This window comes from Nycticebus coucang, chromosome 1, assembly GCF_027406575.1.
Source record: "Nycticebus coucang isolate mNycCou1 chromosome 1, mNycCou1.pri, whole genome shotgun sequence".
NCBI lineage: Eukaryota > Metazoa > Chordata > Mammalia > Primates > Lorisidae > Nycticebus > Nycticebus coucang.
In genome coordinates, this window is record NC_069780.1 from 87337735 (window position 1) to 87344865 (window position 7131).

Here is a 7131-nt window from a genome sequence, read left to right on the forward strand (position 1 = left end):
CAATGTGAGAGTGTACAGTACACCCCCAGGTGAAGGGCTCAACTACAACTTGAATCTACTGTAGACATGCAAGCAATCTTTTGTTTACAAAGATCTTTACGAAGTAATCATTTGTACCCTCATATAAATCTGAAAAAAAAATGCAAAAAGAAAATCAATGACATTCTTTACTAAGTGTTATTCTTACAGTGGGAGAGCCAGAAAATCACCGCTAAGAATTATTCATACCAAACATTTTTTTTCTTATACCTGTTGGCCCTTTGTGTGTCTCCTTTTTTTTTTCCCCAGTGACCTCTGAACTCTTTATTGGCATAAGGGCATGCTGCTCTACTGCCTCAGTGTCTCAGAACTTTGGTGTCTTTGGTCTCAGACACCACTTTGCCGTCCACTATCCTGAGAGTGGTAGTCTTTTGGATGGTTTGCATGGAGTTGCTGCTGTCCAGGGCATCACCACAGTCAAAGTCCTACCTGTATTCCAGCAGGCGGTGGTAGGTGGTGATTTCAGCCTCTAGCTGACTTTGAAGTTCAGCAGTGCCTCATACTCCTGGGCCTGGCTCTGCCCCTCTGCCCAGGTCTGTGCCAGCTCTGACTCCAATTGCAGCAGGACCCCATTGAGTTGCTCCATCTGCGTGGCATGGCGGGCCTCCACCACCCTCAGGCTGTCCTCCAATCTGGACTTCTGATTTCTCATAGAGTCCAGTTCCATCTCCAAGGTCTGTACTGTAAGCGTCAGCTCTGTGAGCATTGTCTTAGTAGCTCCGACCTCAGCAAACTGTGAGGTGACCAATGAGGTGCTCTCCTCAGTCTACTGGGACCAGGTCTTGTCCAGCTCTTCTTGGTTCTTCTGAGCCAGCTCATCATACTGGGCCCGCATGTCTGCCATGATCTTGCTCAGGTCCTGGGATTTGGGAGCATCTACCTCCACAGTCAACCCAGACCTGGCAATCTGGGCTTGTAGGACTTTTACTTCCTCCTCGTGGTTCTTCTTCATGAAGAGCAGCTCCTCCTTGAGAGCCTCAATCTCTGACTGCAGCTGCAGCCGAGTGACATTGGTGTCATCAATGACCTTGCAGAGCCCATGGATGTCGCTCTCCACAGACTGGCGCATGGCCAGTTCTGTCTCATACTTGATCTAAAGTCATCAGCAGCAAGACCGGCATTGTGAATCTGCAGAACGATGCGGGCATTGTCCACAGAATTTGCAAACATCTGAGCCCTCAGGTCCTTGATGATCTTGAAGTAATGCGCCCAGTTTCTGACCTGGTGCCCCTTCTTCTCCAGGTGTTCCCGGATTTTGCTCTCCAGCCTCCGGTTATCAGTCTCCAGGTTCCTCACTCTGTCCAGGTAGGAGGCCAGGCAGTCGTTCAGTTCTTGTATGGTCTCCTTCTTGGTCTGGATGCCCCCTATTCCTGCTAGACCCCCGGCCATCCCCGTGGCCAGGCCCTCAGACCCACAGCCACCCTGGAACCTGGTGGAGTGGGACACGGAGATCCGGGAGCCGGAGCCCCTGGCGCCTGCATAGACTCTGGCTGTGCTGCTGGTGGGCCAGACACTGCATCTGGGCGCCTGGACTGAGACCAGGGACCGGTAATTGCTGGAGAAAGAGGTGGAATGAATAGTGAAGGACATAATGTCTGAAGAGGAGGGGACAAGACTCAGGCGAGCTCTGTGTGTCTCCTTTTAAGAAATGTCTATACACGTCCTTTGTTCATTTTTTAATTGGTTTATTTCTTGCTACTAAGTTGTTTGACTCCCTTATATGTTTTTGACATTAACACCTTATCAGATGTATTTTCCATATGAAGCTCAAAGTAATGATATCTCAACCATTCAATCAGCCAAAGGAGCACCTTTCCAAAGCTACTGTCTTTATCCAAATTGAATTTTTTTTGTATAAATATAAAATACCACATCTTTAATTCTAGATCTGTGCATAAGTCCACTCCCAGTAGACTTTCCCAGTTGTGCTTCATTTACTTCTAATATGTTTATTTATTTTTGTTCTTACTTCAAATAGTTGGGGCTCAAGAGTATCTGAAAAAAATAGAATTACCATGATGTAAGAATAAATGGAAAGGTTATTAATGATTTGGATTTGTTTCTAATGAATAGACCATATATTTTAGAGCATTTTTGGGCTTTAAAAGAAATTCAGTGGAAGGTACAGAATTCCCATGTATTTTCCCACACTCCAATCCAGTTTTTATTACTAACATCTTGCACTAGTCTGCTGCACTTGTGATAAGTGATAAGCCACAACTTATACAATATTATTAAGTCTATGGTCTACATTACGGTTAATTCTTGGTTTTATATATTCTATGGGCTTGACAAATGGAAAATGACCTGTATCCACTGTACATTGTATCAGACAGAATAATTGAACTGCTTAAAAATCCTATGTGCTCCACCAATGCACCCTTCTCATCCTCCCCCCAAATTCCTGACAACTGTAATTTTACCATTGCTATTATTTTTCTGTCTCTAGAATGACTTTGATTTTTACCAGAGAATATGGAGGTGAGGCAAGGTTGCTTGAAAATGAATCAAGGTCATTCTTTGGTTGATAAAAGATATTACTTATTTTATGACAAATAGAATCTTCTCATTTAAAATCAATTGTTTAAAAGACTCATTTCTGATTTGAGTATTCTGAGGTGATACGTGTGTTACTGCTGTTTATCAAAAATCACCCAGTATCTTCTTTTCACTTAAGATTTATACAATGTTATTCTGGCAATATAGCTTCTCAGGTCAGCACTGATACAACTGCATCATTCCAATCAGAGGGATTTAATTTTCATTGATGAAACTAAGAAACATCTTAGAGAAAATAAATGTAATGTCTACATGTGTAAATTTTATAACTATTTAGAAGTCTCTAAGGTATTACATTTGATCTGAAATTTGATATTCTGGATTCTGGAAGATTCCATCAATTTTGTTCCAGGGTGCCATGATAGTTCTTTCCTCCCTCCCTCTGTCCTTTCTTCCCTCCTTCATTGTCTTCCTCTTTTTTTTTTTTTTTTTTTTTGAGACAGAGTCTCACTTTGTTGCCCTCAGTAGAGTGCTGTAGTGTCATAGCTCACAGCTCAAACTCTTGGGCTCAAGTGATTCTCTTGCCTCAGCTCCCAAGTAGCTGGGACTACAGATATTTGCCACAATGCCCGGCTGTTTTTAGAGACAGGGTTTCCCTGTCTCAGGCTGGTCTTGAATTGTGAGCTCAGGCAACCCAGCCGCCTCGGCCTCCCGGAGTGCCAGGATTACAGGTGTGAGCCACTGTGCCCGGCCTCCTCCTTGTCTTCTATCCTTCCCCTTCCATCTTCCATCACTCTCTCCTTAACAGATATGTATTAAGAAACTTCTGTCATCCTTTTCTTCCCTGCCTCGTTCCTTTCCTACCGCTATTCTTTAACAGGTATTTATCAGCCCCTACTACCACCAAATAAGTGATATGAAAAAGATGATGAACCTTAAAATCATGTCTAGCTCTGACTTCCTGATCCAACCACTTCTCAGGATTCCACTGCCACTGTGCTTATTCAAGCCATCTCATCCCTGCTTTACAAAAATAGCCTTTAGACTGGCTGCTTTACACATGTCCTTGCCATCACTTCAGCCTTTGCAACATGTTGCAACATCCTTTAAAAATATAAATTGAACAGTGACATTTTACATTCCTTAAAATCTTTTAATCACTCCCCATGACAGTTAGTATACAATCTTAACATGAGGTTCACAATTCTGTGTATCTGACTCCCATTTATATTTCAGCCTCATCTGGCCTTATTTTTGTGGGTTTCCTTCCATTTTTCAGTTGTTAAAGCATTATGCTCCTTTGCTATTCAATGTCATTCTGTAAGATGCTCCCTAAGTCCACAAAACTTTTCCCCTCTTCCTTTTCTCCAGCCAGGTTTTCACATCAGGTAACACATACCAATTTTGAAATACTAATTCAAAAGTCACATTCTCAGGAAAGAAATCTCAGACTAGATGGACCTCTCCAGTTATAGAGTTTGATATACTCTTATGTTTCAATATGCATATCTAAAAAATCATAATTATTTGATTATTTTTTCTGTATATACATACTATATATATTCTATATGTGTGTACATACTTTATATATACTATAAATGTGCTACAGATATTTATATTCACTATATCCAAAGCAGTGGTATAGGCTGGCTATATTTACTTGCAAAGTTGAATTTAAGTTTAAGACCCAATTAAGGGGAGTGCTTAGAATAAAGTAGGCATTGAGTGAATTAGTGAATGGATATTATCTTCAAAGTATCTATTTTTTTTATAAATTAATCTATTATTTTAGCTTCCAGCTGGTCAGGAGAATTTATTAGTATTTGTCATTAGTATAAGTAAAGGATATAAGTGATTGGTGAATAGCAAATCAATCGTTTTCTAGTAGATATGTGATAATGAGTGTTATCAACTTCCTAGCCCATTGGGTATTCCCAAGTTAAAAATGTACTTGTCTGTTGCTCTTGTCATCACTTCAGCCTTTGCAAAATGTTGCAACATCCATTAAAAATATAAATTGAATAGTGACATTTTACACCATGTTGCTGGTGGTGCTGATTATTACTTTGCCTGAATTTCTGAGATTCATCCACAGTGTTGGTCTACTTTTTAAATGTCTTGGTTGTGCAAGTAAGAATACACTTGAAGAACCAAACTGCCCAAATGAAATCGTCTAAAACACTGGTGGAAATGTCCTCATATTTTGGGAAAAAATCATGTAAATACATCTTCAGTTCATGGACATTTTAGTGGACACTTGCACATTGTCTACTTTATGGACTGCTTCAGTCCACTGATTTCTGGTGTTCCCTTCCTCCCTTCCTCCCTCCCTCCCTCCCTCCGTCCCTTCCTTCCTTCCTTCCTTCCTTCCTTCCTTCCTTCCTTCCTTCCTTCCTTCCTTCCTTCCTTCCTTCCTTCCTTCCTTCCTTCCTTCCTTCCTTCCTTCTTTCTTTTTTATTTAATGTGTCCTAGTACTTATACTACAAATTCTACTTTGAATAAAGGAAAAATAATAAAACCTCAGTTTATTTCACTCATCGCTGTTTCTCTGTCCTGCCTTCACATCGTTGAAAAGTCCCCTGCGGCTCTCCTCTCCTCCTGCAGATCGATACTTCTTGTCTTAGTTTAATGAACACTGGACATTGATCTCTCTCAGGTGCTGTGTTCCTTTATGACAGGTTTCCTGGTTACAACTCCCTCTTAGCTAAGTCAATGGAGCACCCTGCCATCCGACATAAAGCACACAGCAACAATAGGACCTTTATTCATCACAGGTTAATGGGTGGTTTTATTTTTCTCCCTTGAATAGGAATAAATAGATGTTTTTTATTTAATTCTTTAACGTCACTTGGTTACATTTTTGAAAGAATTATAAAAATAGTTTAAGAATGGTATCAGAAAACAGCAAAAAAAAAAAAAAAAGAAAGAAAGGAAAAAGAAAAGTTACGGAACTTCAAAGGCTTCTAAAACACTTTTCTACAAAGTGAAGTTATAATAGCCTTGCTGGTTATTTTCATTTGCTTTATATTTTGTTATCATAGTGGCAATTCATTAAATAATCCCTGTCCCCAGGGAGGCAATACAGAGGTACCAGTATCTGACAAGTAACTCCTATGTCTAAGGACAGTGCTCCCACCTGAGCTGTCCTGTGCTGGTGGCAAGAGAGAAATAAGAGAATGGGTAGAGGATGAAATAAGCCCACAGATGATGTCTCCTGATCTCCATACTGAGAAACTTTTAATGAGCTCTCCTTCTACAATTTCCTTTTCTCCTTTTACACTGTGTATTAAGCCCCTGACTATACCTAAGACACAGCAGATCAATTTCATCTTTTTCTTTGCTTATTTGTTTTACCTCTGTTTGCCGGTATATCCCTACAAAGTGTTAATCAATCAATCAGACAAATTAATATATAATTTCAAAAATGTGCATATAAAATAAAACACAATACTATTAAGTTCTATGACAGAAGTCTATTGATTCTGATTTTTTTTTCCTGAGGATGTGACTTTAGAGTTAATATTTGAAAAATCTGCTACCCAGATATGGGGATCTGGCTAGGTAAAGGGAAGAAAGGGGAAAAACTTTATGAACTCAGCAGCACACAGAATGATTCTGAGCGGCAAAGGAGTGTTATGCTTTAACACCTGAAAAAAGAATTGAGGTTCACAAAACGGGGGCCAGATGAGGCTGCAGTATATGTGTTGCAGGAAGACGAGGCCCAATGGAGAGAAAGAGCACCCAGACACCACGTTTATATGAGGAAGGGCTTTATTCACCAGCCAGGAGCTTACGGCAGAGAAGAATTCCAAATGGCCGAACTCCCTGACTGGCTTGGTCTTTCCTTTTTTATTGACAGTCAAAAAGTTCCACCCCACAGGTTCCTTTCTCATTGGCCAGTTTGAATCAAGAGGGAGATGCTATTCCAGCCCCTACAAAACTACAGGATTTCACAGAACTTGGAAATTTCCAAGTTTCAGGAAATTAAATTTACAAATTCCCAAGAGCTGAGTCACCATGGAGAGGACCCAGCAGGTGTATCCTGGTGGTCTCCTTGAGAAGACCTGTTCTTCTAGACCTAACCCTTCTCGGGTATCCTCTTTCATATGTGGATGTCAGTTTAGACAGAATCTGAGCCTCATGCTAAGATTTTATTCTACAAAGAACTCAAGCAAATTAGCAAGAAAAAAAAATCCCATTTAAAATTGACAAAAGATTTTGAAGTAGTTCTTCTTTTTCTATTGTCTATAATATTTGGCATGATCTTTTTTTGAAATTATCTTTTATTTTTCTTTATAAATATTAGTTGTCTAGTTTTTGAGACTTTGGAAAAAAATAAGAAGACAAAGTTAACTGATGACTCCATACTGAATCTCTGAGTCAAAGCATTCTATGATAGATATACTCTTATCTGACAATGTGAATGCTACTTTATCTGGATATACCTAATATTAAAATTAGAAAAAATATATTATTATAAAGGGAAATTACAAACATATTTCACTTATAAATGAGGATGCAATATCCTAAACAACTTATTAACAAGTCGAATTAAAAATTAATGTTCAAGTAATGTACTTTGGTCAAAATTAA

At 39.6% G+C, this 7131-nt stretch overlaps 1 pseudogene; it reads right to left on the bottom strand.

Annotated features, from left to right (window-relative positions):
- Positions 1-335: 335 nt before the first annotated feature.
- On the bottom strand, positions 336-1629 carry LOC128588833 (keratin, type I cytoskeletal 18-like; annotated as a pseudogene).
- Positions 1630-7131: the final 5502 nt, after the last annotated feature.